General features: G+C 41.4%; 2 pseudogenes across 1 annotated transcript; both read right to left on the reverse strand.

Moving 5' to 3' along the window:
- LOC117084285 overlaps positions 1-14757 on the reverse strand; it is a 37134-nt pseudogene extending 22377 nt beyond the window's left edge.
- A 1495-nt stretch (positions 14758-16252) lies between these two features.
- LOC117084280 lies at positions 16253-21539 on the reverse strand (annotated as a pseudogene). Its single transcript, XR_004437385.1, has 4 exons — positions 21432-21539; positions 18667-18889; positions 17573-17721; positions 16253-16933 (listed from the first exon to the last, which is right to left on the reverse strand). The product of XR_004437385.1 is annotated as a tubulin alpha-3 chain-like (transcript).
- Between the last annotated feature and the right edge of the window lie 738 nt (positions 21540-22277).

Below are 22277 nucleotides of genomic sequence, written 5' to 3' on the forward strand. Positions count from 1 at the left end.
TCCATTCCCTCTTTCCTGACTTGCCACAGGTCTTAGAGTGTCTTAAAATGGAACTCATAACTCAGCTCCTTTAGTGGTACTCCCAGTAGAATCAACTGCTGACCCTTGGTTAGAGACACAACTTATCACCAATTTACTTCTCCTTTACTTATTATACAGTTAACGGGACATTTTCTTTAGCTATTTGATTATATTAGTGCTTATATTTTAAAAGATACATTCCATCAAATGACTTTTTAAATAAAATACGAATCTCACCTTCTCCTTTTCCATTGACGATTCTGTTTCCTTTTTCATGGGAAAGTCCAGGTAAAGGCTCTGACACTTTCTCAAGGACACAATTCTAAGGTAATATCAAGAAAAAGTTTCCATTTTAAAAATTATAATACGTTGCATCAAGAGTTTCTTATCAATCTCTTTTTATGAAACTGGGTCTCACTCTGTCAAACCAGGGCTAGAATGCAGTGACATGATTATGGCTCACTACAGTTTCAACTTCCTGACTTCAAGCAATCTTCTCACCTCAACTTTCTGAACAGCTAGAACTACAGGTGCATACCATCATGTCAGGCTAACGTTTCTATTGTTATTTTTGTAGAGACAAAGCCTCATTATATTGTCCAGGCTGGTCTCAAACTCCTAGGCTCAAGGAAACCTTCTACTTCTGCCTCCCAAAGTGTTGAGATAACCAGTGTGCACCACCACACCCATCCCTAATCAATTCTTTTAAATAAACCTCAATATTGCTCAGGCATGGTGATTCACACCTGTAATCCCAGCCCTTTGCCAGGCCAAGGTGGGTGGATTGCTTGAGTTCACGAGTTTGAGACCAGCCTGGGCAACATAATGAGAACATATCTCTACACAAAAATATAAAAATGAGTCAGGCTTTATGGTGTGTGCTTGTATCCCAGTTGCTTGGGAGGTTGATGTGGGAGGATCACTTGAGCTTTACAGGCAGAGACTGTAGTGAGCCAAGATCATGCCACTACACTCCATCCTAGGAAACAGAACAAGACCCTGACTCCACAAAAATTTTGACTTAAAATGTGAGAACGAAGGGAGATACAAACAGACAAGCAGAGAGCCAAATCAGGAATGAACTTCCATTCACAATTGCTTCAAAGAGAATAAAATACCTAGGAATCCAGCTTACAAGGGATGTAAAGGACTTCTTCAAGGAGAACTACAAACCACTGCTCAGTGAAATCAAAGAGGACACAAACAAATGGAAGAACATACCATGCTCATGGATAGGAAGAATCAATATCGTGAAAATGGCCATACTGCCCAAGGTGATTTATAGATTCAATGCCATCCCCATCAAGCTACCAATGACTTTCTTCACAGAATTGGAAAAAACTGCTTTAAAGTTCATATGGAACCAAAAAAGAGCCCGCATTGCCAAGATAATCCTAAGTCAAAAGGACAAAGCTGGAGGCGTCACGCTACCTGACTTCAAACTATACTACAAGGCTACAGTAACCAAAACAGCATGGTACTGGTACCAAAACAGAGCTATAGACCAATGGAACAGAACAGAGTCCTCAGAAATAATACCACACATCTACAGCCATCTGATCTTTGACAAACCTGAGAGAAACAAGAAATGGGGAAAGGATTCCCTATTTAATAAATGGTGCTGGGAAAATTGGCTAGCCATAAGTAGAAAGCTAAAATTGGATCCTTTCCTTACTCCTTATATGAAGATTAATTCAAGATGGATTAGAGACTTAAATGTTAGACCTAATACCATAAAAACCTAGAAGAAAATCTAGGTAGTACCATTCAGGACATAGGCATGGGCAAGGACTTCATGTCTAAAACACCAAAAGCAATGGCAGCAAAAGCCAAAATTGATAATGGGATCTAATTAAACTAAAGAGCTTCTGCACAGCTAAAGAAACTACCATCAGAGTGAACAGGCAACCTACAGAATGGGAGAAAATTTTTGCAATCTACTCATCTGACAAAGGGCTAATATCCAGAATCTACAAAGAACTCAAACAAATTTACAAGAAAAAAACAAACAACCCCATCAAAAAGTGGGCAAAGGATATGAACAGACATTTCTCAAAAGAAGACATTCGTACAGCCAACAGACACATGAAAAAATGCTCATCATCACTGGCCATCAGAGAAATGCAAATCAAAACCACAATGAGATACCATCTCACACCAGTTAGAATGGCAATCATTAAGAAGTTAGGAAACAACAGGTGTTGGAGAGGATGTGGAGAAATAGGAACACTTTTACACTGTTGGGGGATTGTAAACTAGTTCAACCATTATGGAAAACAGTATGGCAATTCCTCAAGGATCTAGAACTAGATGTACCATATGACCCAGCCATCCCACTACTGGGTATATACCAAAGGATTATAAATTATTCTACTACAAAGACACATGCACACGTTTGTTTATTGCGGCACTATTCACAATAGCAAAGACTGGAATCAACCAAATGTCCATCTGTGACAGACTGGATTAAGAAAATGTGACACATATACACCATGGAATACTATGCAGCCATAAAAAAGGATAAGTTTACATCCTTTGTAGGGACATGGATGCAGCTGGAAACCATCATTCTTAGCAAACTATCACAAGAAGAGAAAACCAAACACCGCATGTTCTCACTCATAGGTGGGAACTGAACAAGGAGATCACTTGGACTCGGGAAGGGGAACATCACACACTGGGGCCTATCATGGGGAGGGGGGAGGAGGGAGGGATTGCATTGGGGAGTTATACATGATATAAATGATGAATTGATGGATGCTGACGAGTTGATGGGTGCAGCACACCAACATGGCACAAGTATACATATGTAACAAACCTGCACCTTATGCACATGTACCCTAGAACTTAAAGTATAATTAAAAAAAAAAAAAGAAAATTTACCCCAACCTCCAAGTTTTACCCGGAGAGAGGTGAGAGAGGACTAGATACTTTTAACATCTCATAATTTCATCTTCATTTCTCATTTTTGCATATCTTAAGAGCTATTCTGAGGAATTATTGAATGGAAATGCAATAAAAATATATACCACCAATGAATAAAGTTTTGCAACAAGGGAAAAGAAAAAAAAAAACAAGCCTAATTGGTCAATGAAATATGAGCTTAAGCCAAGAAAGAAAATAAACAACATGAAGTACAATGAAGTAAATGGAGAAACAGATCTATAACAGAGCCTTTTGGTCTTTCATATCCCTAAGAATACTAATTAATATTTATGCTACAATTAGTTTTTTGTAAGTACTTCTGTGATAGAGTTTATTACTCTAAGACATTCAATTACTTAAATATGGTCAGCTACCACTACCTGAAAGAACATTATTATAACAAAGAGAGAAACCTGGAACTTTCAACTTTCCACCTAGAAAAAGAATTGGTCACCAGAATTCTAAAGAGTCATGTATGGCTTGAAAAGGTAAATTTCATAGAACATGGGTAGGGGCTAATAAAAAGCACAAGAAATGTTAATCTAAAATCACAATGTGAAGATTCCAGTTCAATGATACTTGAAAATACATTGTAATCCTCATTGCTACTGATGACCTATTTCTAATTTATTTGCTTTTTATGTATGGCATACTTTCTCAACATAACACATCAAAACTTACACATCCTTAAATATTAAAAAATAATGCAAATGTAAGCAATATTTTAAAAGTTTAATCGTTAGATACATGAGGTATATTATATTACTTATAACCTTCCATTATATAAAAATTCATTTGTCTATTCAGATTAAGCAACTATTAAGGCTGAATGTCTCATGCCAGTAACCCCAGCACTTTGAGAGACTGAGGCAGACAGAACACTTGAGCCCAACAGTTAAAGATCAGCCTGGGCAACAAGGCAAAACCCTGTCTCTACAAAAACTACAAAAATCAGCCGAGCATGGTGACACAGGCCTATAGTCCTAACTACTTGGATGGCTGAGGTGTGAGGATCACCTAAGCCCAGGAAATGGAGATTGAAGTGAGCCAAGATCTTACCACCGCACTCCAGCCTGGGTTACAGAGTGAATCCCCATCTCAAAAAACAACAATTAAAATGCTTCTTACATGGAAGACTGTATTCTACGTACTCCAGGATACATGCAAATATGTTTACTGACCTCCAGCAGCTCATGGTATTCAGGAGTTTCCAATGATTACTTAAACAACTAAATATAAAAACTTCTGAAACTCAAAATTTCAGAATGTGAGATAAGGACTTTGAGTGGTTATTTTATTTCATTTTTTAAGATGCAGTCTTGCTATGTCACCCTGGATGGAGTGCAATGGTGTAATCTTGGCTTGCTGCAACCTCTGCCTCCCGGGTTCAAGCGATTCTCCCTCCTCAGCCTCCTGAGCAGCTGAGAATACAGGCATTCGCCATCATGCCCAGCTAAGTTTTGTGTGTTTTTTTTTTTTGAGACAAGCTTTCACCATGTTGGCCAGACTGATCTCGAACTCCTGACCTCAGGTGATCCCCCACCTCGGTCTCCCAAAGTGCTGGGATTACAGGCATGAGCCACTGCCCCTGGCCAAGTAAATATTTTAAATAAACTACAATGACAAAATTATGATGTTAAAAGTCTTAGCATATTGGTATTACAAGTCTCTGCTTCTAGAACTGTTTATTTGCAGCAAAATACATATTATTCGATTAGATGAAGTGTTGTATATAAACTCTTCATGGACAACTTACAAAACACAGAAAAATCCCTTTGTGATACAAATTTTGAGAGCATAAATTTAAATTTTTACATTTCCACAATTTATATTTTTAAGACAGATAGTCTTGTTATGTTGCCCAGGCTTTTCTCAAACTCCTGGGCTCAAGCAATCTTCCTGCCTCAAACCTCCAAGTAGCAGGGACCACAAGTCTATACCACCACACTCAGTGATTTTTTCTGCAATTTTTAATACTATTTTAGTCTCATTGCAGAACCAATAATATAAGTAGAGAAACAATCTCTCCTAAAACCTATATGATACCAAAATTGTCAGTTTCCAAGAAAAAAAAGCTCTTGCTATGTGCTCAACAATTTTACAACTAAAACGTCCTGGGGGAGTCCATGATTACTGCAAATAATTTGATCCACTGAAGATTTATACAGGCATAAATATTATGAAAGTCACTCTCATGTGATTTAAAAGTCAAAGTGTTAGTATTTATCCAAATAAACCTTAACCAAATTTCATGTTTCCTCTATTGGAGAAAGCATTTCCTAATGTGATTTTCCTGTCACTACTTACTTTCCAGTTCATTTTTTTCAGCTCACACCCTGTCACAGGACTTATCAATCTTTGTTAGTTACCAAAGTTAAACAAATGCTTTGAATCAACTAGCCACATGTATGTTTTTCTCTGACCAACTTTCCATTACCACCATAAAACTATGATAGGTATACCACTGCTAAGTTTTAAAAGTAAATACTATGCAAAACTAGATTCAGAGTGAGAAAATTAATTTTACAAGAGACTACTTTACCTTAGTAGCAACACTTAAGTCTTCATCATCTGATGCAGGCAATGAATCCACACACACATCATGGAAAATGCTTGAGAGCAAAAATGTACAATGAAAATGAGCAAGCTGATTTCTTTACAATTTTTTAAACTGCCAGTTTATATCCAGCTTCCCCTTCAAAAAAGGAAAAAACCTGGGGAAAGGTCAGTGATCTACGTATTAAATAATGATTTTTGATACAATTAAAATATGTCCTCTGTAGTAAAAGATTTTAGTTACCTATTTCTGCCTCCACCTGTCTAAATCTATAAAATATTCAATGAAAACTGACTTTGAGCTCTATAACAAACAGTGACAGTCAATATGTTGGCAGAGCCTGACAATAATTTACCCTCACAAATTATCTCTCCTGAAGCTGAACTTAAAATTCAATTAATGGATGACATACATTTTGTTACCTAATCTGGAAGAAAACCGATGACCTAAAACAAGGTAGAGAGATCCACTGTCTCTTGTCCATGATCTACCTCTGATTACAAGACTAATCTGCATCACTTCAAAATGGCAGTCTTGAGTCCTCAGCAAGGAAACCACTTAGGAAGGTCCTATTGCTTTCCTTTGCCCTAAATCAGTACAGGGCATCCCCTGCAATATTTGAAACGTATGAAAGCTAAATGTACAAAAATCAAATAACGAAGGTGTATATTCTTACTGAGAATACTTTGCCCAGAAAGACTAAAACATTAACAATAATAAAATTCCATTATTTCCACTCTATAGGTCCTGCCTTATTCAGATCCACATAAACTAGCAAGCCCTTAAAGATTTTCATAGGTGCTCAGACACCCAAGGAGAGAGCCTGCTGGAAAAACAGAGTCCTGCTAGTTGTGTCTCTATTTCCCTAAGTACTATCTAAATATCTGTCTTCCTATGGGCTCCCGCTTCCAGATTCCACTTCTGCAAGGCTCCACAGAAGTTTCCAATCTTCAAATCTTCAGTCTATGAAAGCACAGATTCCTGAAAGGATGGCCTCAAATGACCAAGTGTAGGAGCCCTCTCTATCCCTGCTCCTGAAAAACAAGCTAACTGGAATCTCCATCACCTGCCCCCAGCACAGACACACTACCAAAGTCCCAACTGAACTCCATGAATGATTTGCCAGCCAATCATGCCCCTGACCCAGCCTACATGAATAAGGGAAGGACATCAATGAATTGGGAAAAGAGGCAGAGGTGAGGAGACCACCTGTCCTGGGCCACAGATCTGTGTAGTTCAGCAGTCTCCAGTCCCTTAGTATTCCAGGGGCTCTAAGGAGCTCTGTAAGTCAGGATGGAAGTAGATGATACCACATTTCTATCTGCTGTAGACACTGCTCCCAGTGTCTCAAAATGTTTTAGCATCTTTCAGTAAAAATCTTCCAAGTTTGTCAGTCCTTGATAAATAAAAAAAGCAGCAAATTTTTTAGAGCTCCTTTGATTCTTCTATTTTAATGTGCCTTTGTAGATAATTCCCAACATCTTGTGTGTCCGTCATCTTTATAATTTATTGATAAGTGTTTCTCTTCAAACTTGGCCTTCCTCTGCTCATTCCATTCTTACCCAATTTCATTGGGTTCACTAGCTAATTCCACCTTCATTCTATCCGCTGGGTGCAAGAGACTCACTCCCGTTTGTATTATTAAACACACGCCAATAGGATATGAAAAGAAGGAAGAGTACTGGGCTTTAAAATGAGTACGAATCTCATTTCTGCCAATTCCTATGTTTAAAAAAAAATAAAAAAAAAAACCATCCTAATCTTTTTGAGTCTCAAGTTCTCTATCTAAAGAATCACTTCACCAGAATATTCAACACACGTGAAAATACTACAAGGTATTTTAATTCATTCTAAGATTCCTTAAAATTCTGTAATTCTATGTGCTTTTGATTCTGTCTATAGGAAAACTGGGAATACATAGCAGAATTTGAAAAAAATAATAGAATAAAAGAAACACCAAAAAAAGCAGAGAAGAAAGTTTTAAAAATCAATACAAGACTATAGAAAATTCATGGAAAAAGAAACAAGACTAAAAAAGTATTATGGAAGTAAGCAAAAATACTAGCCTAAATGGAAAACAAAACCGGGAAATCAAATAATTTCTAAGGCTTGCCTAAATTTGACTTTGTAAAACTTATAGTCCTATGGTCATAGCTAAGTAAGATCTGCCCTAAAGCCTTTGATGGTAAAAGTAAGATACTGGTTACCACTGAAATTGTCACATTTATCAGGACAAACTCTTGGACTAACCACATTCTAATGATAACCTTAAATGAGAGTTGAAGGTATTTAAACTCTCATTAATTTAGACATTAAATGAATGAATTGGATTAATCTGATTCAGACCTATGTCTTGATCCAAGTGCTACACAGATGTCTATTGATCTATGCTGAGGAGCAAGAGAAGGGATTTGGAAGGCAGGCAGGCTGATGATCAAAGTGGGCCAGCGACTTTGTTAACTATGGGATCATGAGCCAATTAATCAACCGCTCTAATCCATAGTTATTTATTTAATAAACAGTAGCTTATAGAAACACAGATGTTGTGATGGCTTTATGAGATGATAAATGCATAGACCATAATAGGATGTCCAGCCCAGACTACGACACTCAACAGATACTAGTTTCTTCCATCTATATTTCCTTAGTTAACATAATTTTTAAATCTATAAAATCCTACCTGACTGCAGATTCATCAGAACTTCCAGTATCTATTAAAGAAAAAGGCAAAATGCATTTTAAATCAATAATAAATATACAGAATATTAAAAGCAAAAGAATGCACAATGATGCATGCCTGTAATCAAAACTACTTGAGAGGCTGAGGCAGGAGGATCACCTGAGGAAGCCAGAAGTTTGAGACCAGCTTGGGAAACATAGTAAGACTCTACCTTCGTTAAAAAAATTGTGCACCCTTGTGTGTATGCTTTAGATCCTGTTGTTGTTGTTTTGTTTTGGTTTGTTTTTGTAAAGCATAGGACTGATGCTTTGTTACAAAGAATTCCTTTGGGAGCATGCCAGGGACCTTATTAGAATTAACATTAATTATACCTATTGGTAGGTAATTAATGCATTAAGAACTGCTACTTCCCTTTGTATTTATTAAAATCAAAGAAGAATAAATTTATTAAAATTTGGTATCTACAAGTGAACTGCAGTATACAAGTCATCCTAGTCAAACCGTATGAGATTGAGTAAAAATGTTATTGTTAGCAGAACAGGTGTGATGAGTCAACAGTGCCAAAGAGCATGATTTCTGGACCAAAACATGAGGGGCAGTTAAAACAGAGTATACAGTAGTACCCCTTATCCATTATATGTGCAGAAAGACATACTTGACATGGTTTTCTCTGCTGTCACACCACAGCAACAATCATCAACAAAGAAGGCTTCTGTGACCAAATATGTGGAGAGTTTTTCCCCACCAACAAGCAAGCAATCATTTCTGCTGATGACACAATTCAATTTTCACACTCTGTCTGCAGATGACATCAGATTTATTTTAATTTATAAATTAAAGTTTACCCTAGATATGTATGTATAGGAAAAAACAGTTTGTGATTCAGTATATTCGTAGTTCCATGCATCCACTGGGGGCATTGGAATGTATCTCCTGTAGTTAAGGGGGAACTACTGTACTTATTTTGTTATAATGCAACACAGCCTCTCTAGCTCTTCAGTTCAAACTGTTCAGTTTAGGATAAAACACCCTATCACCAGAAGCCAGCAAAACATAGGAATCAGATCAGAAACAGGAATCCTTGCAAAGACTTTCCAGCTGCTAGTGGAAAAGAGATCAACGTGTTACTCTGGCTACTACTCTTTGGGGAAGGTGCTGGGTGGTTTACTTAGTTATAGCTATTTGCTCTGCCTTATGTATAACAAGGCCCAAATTCACCTGCCATTTTACCTCCCACAGAAAAACCACTGGAAATATTACTCCTTTAAGAGCTTATCCACTACAAACCACACCTCACATTCAGAGAGAAGCTTAAGAAACACTGGGGAGGTGTGGCAGGCTGCCAGGCAGTACTATATGATGTTAAAATATATAGAAAGAAAACCATATCAATGCCCTTTTACTACCAGAATGTTCCAATGCTTGCCCTTCTCCCTAGTAAGGGAAAAAATTCTTTTTCACCTTACATAAAGCAAAACTCTCTTGCCATCCCTCATGACAGAATCTAGTTAGAGGTGAGTCATGTCATTATAATAACCTGTTGTCAAACTTATCCCTCAAAGGAAGAGGATCAGTGAGGAACCTATGTATTTAGCTACAGCATTCACTGTCTGCTCTTATTTCTAACCGAAGGTAAGTAAGAAAAACATTGTGATTCCAGTTTTATAAAGTACAACCCCTGGAACTTCTCCCCTTTCACTGCTAGAGAGTCTATCTGGACCCACCTCATACAGCAAGAGGCCCCAGTTTGTGCTGCGTGGTACTGCATGGTGTCCTTTTCCTCAACCCTTTCCATTATGTGGCAAATACCTATACAAATCATTTTTCTAAGTATGTAAAGCATATGTCATCAGCATATATCATTCTTTATAATGATAAAGAAGCAAAGGAAAAACAAAAGGACAAAGTACATCTTAAATGACTACTTTCAATTACGATGGAGCCTTTTTTAACTATTCAAAAAGATACCCAATGTATTATTCCAACTATATGACTCTTCTGAAAAAAGTAAAATCATGACGACAGAGTAAAGATCAATGGTTGCCAGGAGTTGCCAGGGAGAAAGTGAGAGATGAACAGGCATATTATAGAGAATTTTTAGGGCAGTGAAACTGTTCTGTCAATAATATTACAATAATAGATACATATCATCATACATTTGTCCAAATTCACAGAACGTACAGCATCAAGAGTGAAGCCTGAAGTAAACTATGAACTTTGAGTGATTAGAATGTGTCAATGTAGGTTCATCAGTTGTAACAAATGTACCACTCTGGTGGAAAATAGTAATAATAGGGGAGGCTACACATGTGTGGGAGGTATGGAGCATATGAGAAATCTCTGTACCTGCCTCTCAATTTTGCTGTGAACCTAAAACTGCTCTAAGAAATAAAGTTACTGACTTAAAAAAGATATTAACAGGTGGGCACGGTGGCTCATGCCTGTAATCTCGGCACTTTGGGAGGCAGAGGTGGGTGGATCACCCGAGGTCAGGAGTTCAAGACCAGCTTGGCCAACATGGTGAAACCTCGTCTCTACTAAAAATACAAAAATTAGCCAGGCATGGTGGCAGGCTCCTGTAATTTCAGCTACTCAGGAGGCTGAGACAGGAGAATCGCTTGAACCCAGGAAGTGGACGTTGCAATTAGCCAACATCCTGCTACTGCACTCCAGCCTGGGTGACAGTGAGACTCCGTCTCAAAACAAAAAAACAAACAAACAAGCACACAAACAAACAAAAAAGGATATTCATTGTCTATGCATCCCAGGATCTCCAGAACAAAAATTTAAAAAAAAAAAAAGATGGCCAGGTGCAGTGGCTCATGCCTGTAATCCCAGCCCTTTGGGAGGCCAAGGCGGGTGGATCACCTGAGGTCAAGAGTTTGAGACCAGACTGACCAACATGGTGAAACCTCGTCTCTACTAAATACAAAAAATTAGCCGAGCATGGTGGTGCATGCCTGTAGTCCCAGGTACTTGGGAGGCTGAAGCAGGAGAATCGCTTGAACCCAGGAGATGGAGGTTACAATGAGCTGAGATTGTGTCATTGCACTGCAGCCTGGGCAATGAGAGCTAAACTCTGTCTCAAAAATAAAAACAAAAAATAAAGGATATTCACTGAACCTGTTGTTATAATATATTTAAGCAAGACACAGTGACCCTAAAAATCAGAGATCATTGAAGATGAAAGTAACAGCATGTCGTCATTATTTCACAAATTGAAGTATATATGATAAATAAATAAGTTTAATTGCATGCATAGGCAAGAAAATATTGATAAAATGCTTGAATATTTTATCTTATTTCATAATTCTAAACAGGGATTTAGCACAATATGAAAACTAGATTATTCATGTAATCAAAATAAAAGACCATTTTTATTCTAATTTTAACTCGGAAATTATGCTTATTGAACATTTTACTGAAAGATTAATGAGTTAAAAAGGACAGATTATAATTACCTAACATTGCTATGGTAACTTACATACAAATACCTATTAATCACCAAAAGTCAAAAAAGCAACTAGCTTTACAACTTCAGATGGATCATACAACAGAAACTAGTACCAAGTTACCTTATCTTATCATATTGAGTGTTACTAAAATGAAATTTTAAAACAACACCAAAGTTTAAGTTGGGGTTATAAGTGTCGTGCAGAAAAGATTTCATATAGCAGGCAAGAGACTGCCATCCTTAGAAAGGCCTGCATGCCAGGCTGGCCCTTGGCTGGTGTTTAGGAAATTGGAATTGGGAGGGTTTCCACCATTCCCTGAGAAGAGTGGCTCACTGTGTTTAAAGTGTTTATAGAAACAGTGTGGTTACTCTGAACAGCTGTTTTCCTTCTAGAAGTCTGGAATTTGGATACACGTGAGGGAGAGTAACCTCCATATAAAAACTCAGGTACTTAAGTCTCTAATGAGACTCTGGTACTGACAGACATCACTGCACATATGTTGTCAAAATGTGAGCCTGGGAGAATTAAGCAGATCCTGGGAACTCCACAGGAGAGAAGTCCTGGAGGCTTGTGCCTGCTTTCCTCCAGACTTGACCACATGCACACCTTTTTACTCTACTAATTTTACTTGTCCCCTTTCTTGTAATCAGTTAAAGATCTGAGTATGACTATTTGCTGAGTCCTGTGAGTCCTTCTAGTGAACCACCAAACCTGGGGGTGGTCTTGGGAAACCCTGACACCTATGCATTGTATAAGATTTTTATTAAGTTGATATGATACATGTAACTGTAATCAGATGGCTATTTCACAGAATAACATTCCCTAATCTGTTTTTCTTTTTTTGCCTTGATATTTGACTTGGAGATTCTTGTATTTCTCTATCTATCCAATTGAATAAAGCCATAAAAGGAATAAAGGAAACAATAATGTCACAAAGTAATGTGAAATAAGCAGCAATCCTATTTTAACCAAATAAAACACAGAGGATCTGGGTGATTGACAATATGTCCTATAATACGAATGTTTCTAGAAAAAAAATGAAAAGGTGGTCAATTTTCTGCAACTCAACTGGGCTTCATTCCTTTACATAATAATTGTGCAGGCCATGTGCAGTGGCTCACGCTTGTAAATTTCAGCATTTTGGAAAGCTGAGGCAGGAGGATCACTCGAGCCCAGAAGTTCCAGACCAGCCTGGGCAATATAGTGAGACCTCATCTATTAAACAAACAAATAAAAAAACCTTAAAAAGAAAATTAGCCAAGTGTGGTGGTGCATGCCTGTTTAGTCCCAGCTACGTGGGAGGCTAAGGTTAAACATGAAAGGCTCATTTAAGGCCAGGAAGCAGAAGTTGCAGTGAGTCAAGATGGCACCACTGCACTCCAGTACCAGCAACAGAGGGAGACCCTGTATCAAAAATAAATAAATAAATAAATAAATAAATAATTGTGTATCAGACCAGATGTAACTGCACAAGACTGTAGGTCCCAGGTACTCAGGAGGATGAGGTAGGAGGACTGCCTGAGCCCAGGAGTTCAAGGCTACAGTGAGCTATGATTGTATTGCTGAATAGACACTGTAATTCTAGCCTAGACAACATAGAGAGACCCCATCTCTTATAATAATAATTGATTCATTGTGCATCATTCAAGTAAATTGTATAACTGGAGAAAAACATATAACTATTGAATACACTGTAATAGTCTACTACTGATCATAGAGTTCCTGTTTACTGCTTCTAATCTTTTTCTTTGTTTCTTATATAACTAAAAACATGATTCACCCATTAAAGGCAGTTCATCACAAAACAAGTCAAAAAGTCCAAAGAATTGCATCCAAACTATAGGATGTGTTATCCACTGCTCCCTGCGAACAGTTGGATTTGGTCACTAAGAATCAGCAGGACTTTTAACTTTGTGTGTGTGTATATGTGCATGTGTGTATGTGTATGTGTGTAAAGTATGACAGATAAAACCACTTTGCTTGTGTAAGAATATGTAATATAACTTGTGCTTCTCAAGAAGGAATTGCTTTTTCTGTCTTCTGTGCTCAGTAGCTATCTTCAAAAAATAATCTCCTATTTGTATGGATGCATGCTGTTCAGTTTTACATTTCTTATTGCCATTTATTTATGGTACCAGAAAGGGATTGCTGAGTTCCCATTTCTAAGATAGTTACTTTCTTAGTGACACAAATCAATATGTAATACAGTTCACCCTTCAACAGCAAGGGTTTCAACTGCAGGGATTCACTTATATGCAGATTTTCTTCTGCCTCTGCAACCCAGAGACAGCAAGATCCACCTCTCCTCCTCCTCCTCAGCCTAATCAACCTGATGATGATGAAGACCTTTGTCAGGATCTACTTATGCTTTATGAAAGGTCGCTATGCTTTTCCTGATTTTCTTTCTAACAGCTTCATTTCTCCAGCTTACTTTATTGTATGAACACAGTGTATAATAATGCAGCACAAACAAAACAAATGTTCATCAACTGTTTACGTTATCAGGAAGCCTTCCAGCCAATGGTGGGATATTAGTAGCTAAGGTGAAGGAATCAAAAGTTATACTCAGATCTTCAACTGCACAGGGATCAGAGTCCCTCACTCCCACATTATTCATGGGTCAACTGTAATTCTTTATTTACTAAATATAAAAATTTATTATAAAAATGAAATAGAAGATCCATTTGTATAACAAGTTCAATTTGTTATAATGTGACTATAGAGGAAACCTACAACATACTAACTTAAAAATCTTTTTTCTTATTTATGCAAAAATATTATATAGAATTGTAGGGATCATGATTAAATAAATGACTTTTTTCAGACAATAATGTTTGAGCTTATAAACTAGCTACAACTACCTTCTTAAAGAAATCTGAATTTCAAACTAAATAAGTTAAATTTTAAAAATTTACTTATGTAAATACACATATACACATGCAATTCATACATATTTTTAAACTGGCCTTTTTTGATTAACACTAACTACCTTAATCTTGTATCTTACTTTTCATTTTCTTATCAAGAGTAGGATCACCAAGAGAAATAAGAAATTCACTATCAGAAGTCTTACCTGGATTGCCATTTTTAAGTATCTTCTTTTTATGTTCCAAAATTTGTTAATTCTATGTATACAAAAGTAATAAATAAAATTGCTATTTTAATACTGAAATAAAAAATATTTACCAAACATATTAAATTCTAAAACAATTTCAGGCAGTATCAGACCTATTATCAGAATTTTAATGTCCCATACATTTCAAATTTTTTAACCTTATAAGCTGATTAAGCTTATAATTAAAGAAGAAAAAAAGTGAAGTACTCATAAATAGAGGAAGCACAGCTCAGTAAATTAACTCGTTAGCAGGACCTCATGCAAAGTGTCCTGCACTCAGAATAAGTCCTCGCTCTGTAACCAATAGGTATTTTGTTTACAGACAAGTTGCTTCTCTTAGGCTCCATGGTTTCTTCTAAAAAACAAGGATTTTGCCACCTTACCTCACTAGGTTATTAGGAAGATGTAATGAGATTACATGTTTAAATGTTCAGAGAAATAGTAAAGCAATGGAATAATTATTCTTGAACGTTATTGCTGAAACCATTTTGGAATCCCAAATAAAGCTCGGTGTGTGTTTTTCTATAAGTCCTAATATTCAAATGTTGCAGTTTTCAGAAAATGTTATTAAGTGCTAATTTTGGTTATTAGTTGGATTTATTGTGGCTTGTAATTCAGGGCATTTTACCTAATTAATAACTTATTACAAAAAATATATATATATATATAAATGTCTCATTAAAATAGATTAATTGTCTCCTATCACTGAGCTCATCAATCACACCAAGGGCAGAAAACTAATAGGTATCAAAACCTGGCTTGGACAACTACCACTCCTTCTCTACCTCCTCAAACTCTGAGCCAGCAGATCTGTGCTAGGATGCTGGATCTCCATGGTCCTCTCCAACTAACAGACAAGACAAAACCCTGCTTTGATTGTTTTTCAGATCCATGAAGGAAACGCAAGTTGACATTTTCTCATTCCCAAGACATGTACTAACAACATGTAACATCCCCTTACTACTCAGCTCTGTTCTCTCCAACAACAACAAAATAAGTAAGTAAAGCTCATCACAGATATATAGTGTAATGACTCAGAGAGTTCAAAAGACATCGCTGGGCAAGGCGCGGTGGCTCACGCCTCTAACTCCAGCACTTTGGGTGGCCGAGGTGGGTGGATCACCTGAGGTCAGGAGTTCAAGACCAGCCTGGCCAACATGGCAAAACCCTGTTTCTACTAAAAACATAAAAAGTAACCAGGCGTGGTGGTGGGTGCCTATAATTCCAGCTACTTGGGAAGCTGATGGAGACTGCAATGAGCTCAGATCACACCACTGCACTCCAGTCTGGGTGACAAAGCTAGACTCTGCCTCAAAAAAACAAACAAAAAAAGACATCACTGAATTAATTATCACTCTGGTTCACTAATTTATGCCCATGTGCCTAGCCCATGGAACGGGGGTAGTCTCCTCAAAGGATGCGGGCCTTCAGGGGCAGCATTACTCTGTGTGTCTGTTGCTTGCTGAAAGATACAAGAACTCCACATTACCCAGGCATACCTTTAATCCAATTGGGCACCAATCCACAAACTGGATGGTGCGCTTGGTCTTGATGGTGGCGATGGCCGCGTTGACATCTTTCGGGACCACATCCCCCCTGTACAACATGCAGCATGCCATGTACTTGCCATGGCGAGGGTCACACTTGACCATCTGATTGGCTGGCTCAAAGCAGGCATTGGTGATCTCGGCCACGGACAGCTGCTCATGGTAGGCCTTCTCGGCTGAGATGACTGGGGCGTAGGTGGCCAGGGGGAAGTGGACGCAGAGATACGGCACTAGGTTGGTCTGGAATTCCATCAAGTCCACATTCAAGGCCCCATCAAATCGCAGAGAGGCCGTGATGGAGGACACGATCTGCCCAATCAGACCATTAAGGTTGGTGTACGTGGGACGCTCAATGTCCAGGTTGCGCCGACATATGTCATAGATGGCTTCATTGTCGACCATGAAGGCGCAGTCAGAATGTTCTAGGGTCGTGTGGGTGGTCAGGATGGAGTTGTAGGGTTCCACCACGGCCGTGGAGACCTGAGGGGCTGGGTAAATGGCAAACTCTAGCTTGGACTTCTTGCCATAATCCACTGAGAGCCGCTCCATGAGCAGAGATGCAAACCCAGAGCCAGTGCCGCCCCTGAAGCTGTGGAAGATGAGGAAGCCCTGCAGTTCCGTGCACAGATCCGCCTGACAACATGAGCCAATGCCCGTGGAAGCCACACCACCAACCTCCACCAAGCCAGTGCCACTTCTCTTTACCTCTGAAGACTTGATATGGATTCAAATCATCCATAATAAACACACAGTACACTTTGAAGCAAAGAAAAGCAGACAAAGATCTACAGACAAATCACCATGCATGCCTCAGACTAAGACCATTGCAGACTCAATCGGACTCAAGATGCTGGTCTAAGTTTTTTCTTTCTCTTTTTTTTTTTTTTTTTTGAGATAGAGTCTCACTCTGTTGCTCCGGCTGGAGTGCAATGCCATGAGCTCGGCTCAGTGCAACCTCTGTCTCCTGGGCTCAAGCCATTCTCCTGCCTCAGCTTCCTGAGTAGCTGGGACTACAGGCAGGCACCACCATGCCTCATTAATTTGTGTATTTTTAGTAAAGACAGGGTTTCACCATGTTGGCCAGGCTGGTCTCAAACTCTTGACTTCAGGTGACTGCCCACCTTGGTCTCCCAAAGTGTTGGGATTACAGGTGTGAGTCACCAGATCCGGCCAAAGTGCTGGTCTAAGTTTTGACAAAATGACCTCCCCTTCACAATCCAAGATCTACCCTCCTGTGCAGGACAATGGTCACATGAAGCCTTCTCTTCTTACCAGTTTGCGGATCCGGTCCAGGACCAGGTCGACAATCTCCTTGCCGATGGTGTAATGGCCTCTGGCGTAATTATTGGCCGCATCTTCCTTCCCGGTGATCAGCTGCTCTGGGTGGGAGAGCTGCCTGTAGGTTCCTGTGCGCACTTCATCTACAAAAGAGACCGAATGTACTGTGAATCTTTAAGGCCTGTACTCACCAAGATGAACACATTCCAGGACTGTTCACTTCTACAAAGTACATGCTATTCAAAGTACATGACCTACATGTTGCAGCTCAACAGTGGCAGTGTCTGGTAGAAAATATCTCTGTGTGATAACCAAAGTGCAAATGTGTGATGATCAAACTGCAATTTATGACTCTAGGAAGTTAAACTCAGCTTGCAGTAAATGTCAGCACTACCAGTTCCCAGTGAAGGGAAATAAGCTGTAGCACCCACACACAGGTAATTCTACAGGTACGTAATTCTTTCCTACATGTAGCTACATCAAAGGCTGTAAGTTAAAACTCTTACAAACTGGGAAGTCACCAGGTCAATGTGACTTCTGCAGCAGTCCCATCAGGGCACCCTGTGTGGCCTGGGCCCCACAGGCTTTCAGGTGACACTGTCATCTCATATGGGGCCACTGAAAGGGGCTGTCTCTTTGCAGTTCTTCTTGGAAACTACCTTGGGCTGCTAATCTGGAGGAAGCAAATGACTGTGCTGTACTTAACCTTCTATGCCTAAGATGCAGGTCAAGACTCTCGTGCACCAGCATAAGAGAGTGCACAGCATTCAGGAGGGAACCAATGCCACTGTGCCCTGCAGGCAGGGCCACCTGAGCAGGGCTGAGGCAGCCAGAGAGAATGTCTCCACAGCCCATCTTATTGCTGCCAAAGCAGCTTTTCTCTGTAGGTCAGGTTTTCCTAAATGAGGAGCCGAGTCTCACAGACACTTTAATCATGAACTTTTCAGTTTCTCTTAACAACACCATAGGCATATGCTTGTCTATCTCATACCTTCTGCAGAAGGATTCAAAGGAGCCCACATGGGGCTTTACCGATGATGCTCTCCCACCCTCCCAGGAAAGCTGCCATCCAGAGCCCGAGCACCTACCAACCACAGTGGGCTCCAGGTCCACAAACACTGCTCTGGGCACGTGCTTGCCAGCCCCAGTCTCACTGAAGAACGTGTTGAAGGAGTCGTCCCTGCCACCAATGGTTTTATCACTTGGCATCTGACCATCGGGCTGAATTCCATGTTCAAGGCAGTACAGTTCCCAGCAGGCACTGCCGATCTGGACACCTGCCTGCCCTACGTGGATAGAGATACACTCGCGCTGTGAACCAGAACAGAAATGTAGACCCATTCATTTCAAGGCAACTTGAAGCTATATGGCACGCAAAATATTCTAATTTAATATTTGTATAGTGCTTCAGTATCTGGTGCTTTCACAATTGATATTTCCTAGGAGGGTTAGGTGACTGACCCCTTAATCCCTGTGAAAACTTACTTGCTCTAAACCATCCTAGCTGCTAAGTTCCAGAGGTAGCCCTAGAACCTAACGTTTGCCACTACACAAAAATTAGATTATTTTAAAACTTGGAAGCCATGTAATGCCAATAATCAACCCCACATTATAGCCAGTCACAGTAATGCTCTGAAGAGTACACAGCAGTTTTTGATTATGTCCTGATCAAAGGATAAGGTAATTGGGTTGGGTAAAGAAATAGAGAGTAGGTCCCAGGTCACTGTGGTCCAAGCCCAGGTGTTCAGTATGTGTCCTCTCTCTGCCCCCCCAGATCTACCCTCCATCATTCACCACCTGCTCTTTGCTCCCAGAGGCTGACCCATGAGGACAGTGTCAGAGGCCTATCTTGCCCTCTGGCTTCGTGCTGATTTGTTCAATGACAGGCAACAGCAGGAGACCAGGAGGCTGGAGGAGGCATCAGGGTACTCTCCCCTTGGCCCCTTCCTGCTCAACTTTCATGGGTGATCCAAATCCCTCCATCAAGGCCACACTTTTGGCAGGTGGCCCTCTTCATAAAGTTACCCTCTCTGTAATCCCAGCACTTTGGGAGGCCGAGACGGGTGGATCACGAGGTCAGGAGATCGAGACCATCCTGGCTAACACGGTGAAACCCCGTCTCTACTAAAAATACAAAAAACTAGCCGGGCGAGGTGGCGGGCGCCTATAGTCCCAGCTACTCCGGAGGCTGAGGCGGGAGCATGGCGTGAACCCGGGAGGCGGAGCTTGCAGTGAGCTGAGATTCGGCCACTGCACTCCAGCCTGGGTGACAGAGCAAGACTCCGTCTCAAAAAAAAAAAAAGTTACCCTCTCAAGTTTTTGTAAGCACTCCCTCCCCTCCACCCCTTGAAGCCTAGGAGTGTAATGGCTCCCAGACGTCATCAGTGCTGGGACACTGCACTGTCCTTTGGTGGTTTCTTTAAACCCTGCCAAGCTGGGTGTGGTGGCTCATGCCTGTAATTCCAGCACTCTGGGAGGCTGAGCTGAGATCGCTTGGGACCAGTTTGAGACCAGCCTGGGCAACTATGAAAAAAAAAATTATTATTATTATTTTGAAACAAGAGTCTCACTCTGTCACCCAGGCTGGAGTGCAGTGGCACAATCTCAGCTCACTGCAGCCTCTGCCTCCCGGGTTCAAGCAATTCTCTTGCCTCAGCCTCCCAAGTAGCTGGGACTACAGACCACTATGCCCAGCTGATTTTTTGTATTTTTAGTAGAGACGGGGTTTCACCGTGGTAGCCAGGATAGTCTTGAGCTCCTGACCTTGTGATATGCCCGCCTCAGCCTCCCAAAGTGCTGGGATTACAGGCATGAGCCACCGCACCCACCTGAAAAATTTAAACATTAGCCAGGTGTGGTGGCACCTGTAGTCCCAGCTACTCAGGAGGCTGAGGCAGGAGGATCACTGGAGCTCAGGGGTTCAAGACTGCAGTGAGCTGTGATCCTGCAACTGTGCTCCAGCCTGGGCAACAGAGCTGTTGAGCCGTCTCAAAAAAAAAAAAGATACTTGACAGACCACGGCCATAGCTATTCAGACTTGGGACTTGCAAATCTGTTCTTTATGTGAATGTGTTGGTTGCTTTTTTTTTTTTTTTTTTTTTGAGGCACGGTGTCTCTCTTGTCACCCAAACTGGAGTGCAGTGGCACCACCATGACTCACTGCAGCCTGGAAGTCAGTCCTGGGCTCAGCTGATCCTCCCACCTCAGCCTCCCGAGTAGCTGGAACCACAGATCCATGCCACCACCCTGGGAATTTTTGTATTTTTAGTAGAAAAGGGTTTTCGCCATATTGGCCAGGCTGGTGCGGAGCCCCCGACCTCAGGGGATCCCCCGCCTCCACCTCCCCAACGGCTGGGATTCCAGGCGTGAGCCACTGTGCCCACCCACCGTGTTGCTTTTAGGTGAATGAGGCAATGTTTTAGCAGCGTCTGGGCTTTAATTGCTGATCTGACCAATGTCCACAGCCCCAGCCTCCATCAGCTAAGGCTCCTGGGGTTCCTCAGTGGTTTCCAGTAGCATTGAGCCGTTTGGAGACCGGAAAGCGGGAGCAGCGCCCTCTTGTCTTCAGGGGGTGACACCACTGTTTGCTCTCTGGGGGACGGGACACCGTCAATGCTCCCCGTCCACCGACTCAAGGCCGGCAGCTTCCTCTAAAACAAAAGCTGCCGTCCCTGCCCTGGAGCCTGCAGACCCAGTATACGACCCCGTGTCCTGCCCTGGGCCCCGCGTCCTTCTCTGGCCTCCTCTCTGCACCCGCAACAGCATCCCTCCGTCCAGCCACCTCAAGAGGCCAACTTCGTCCACCCTCCAGCCTGGACGTCTGTGGGTCAGGAGTGACCAGGCCAGGCCCTACCATGTTCAGCTCCACCGCTGCTGCAGTCCGAAGCTACTACTTGACAGCAACCGGCGCTGCAGCTGCACACGCGCAACTACAGCCACACACCGCACGCTGCCTGGGATTGGCTCACTGGTGCCAGGCCACCATTGGTCCAGAGCTCTGGGGAGGCGGGCCAAGGCTCGGATCCCAGTTTCAATTGGCTGTTGCTCAATAAACGTAGTGCGGACGCCCTCTGATTGGATGCAGGATTGGCGGGAAGGCAGCAGTCTCAGAGGGGGCCCTCTGATTGGATGCAGGAGCGGCGGGAAGGCCGTGTGGTCAGAGGGCAGTGCGTGGGCTGAGACGTTTCTGGGGGTCCTCTGAGCTGGGTTGGAGCAGCTACTGCGCCTTTGTGGGTCCAGGAACATTGCTTTGTAAGTAAGCTCTCAGCCTGGCAGTGGCTTGACCAAGAACTTGTGCCGCTGCCTCCTCCCCAGTTGCCCCAGGCTGGCTCCTCTGGAGGTGCCTTATTCAGATCTTTGCAAACAGGGCCGCCTTTGAGAGGCCTTCCGGGCATCTACCCAACTCTCAGCAGCATTGCAATCACCCCACCTTCCCACCCGGCACCCGGGAAGTGGCGGGATTCGATCACTTTTGTGATCTGAAAGGAAAAAGTGGGTGGGTCTCGGTGGCTCAGGCCTGTAATCCCATCACTTCGGAGGCAGAGGCGGGTAGATCACCTGAGGTCAGGAGTTCGAGACCAGCCTGACCAACATGGTGAAATCCCATCTCTACTAAAAATACAAAAACTAGCCGGGCATGGTGGGCGCGCCTGTAATCCCAGCTACTCGGGAGGCTGAGGCAGGGGAATTGCGTGAACCC

The sequence above is a fragment of the Trachypithecus francoisi genome, unplaced genomic scaffold (genome assembly GCF_009764315.1).
Source record: "Trachypithecus francoisi isolate TF-2019V2 unplaced genomic scaffold, Tfra_2.0 Contig00469, whole genome shotgun sequence".
NCBI lineage: Eukaryota > Metazoa > Chordata > Mammalia > Primates > Cercopithecidae > Trachypithecus > Trachypithecus francoisi.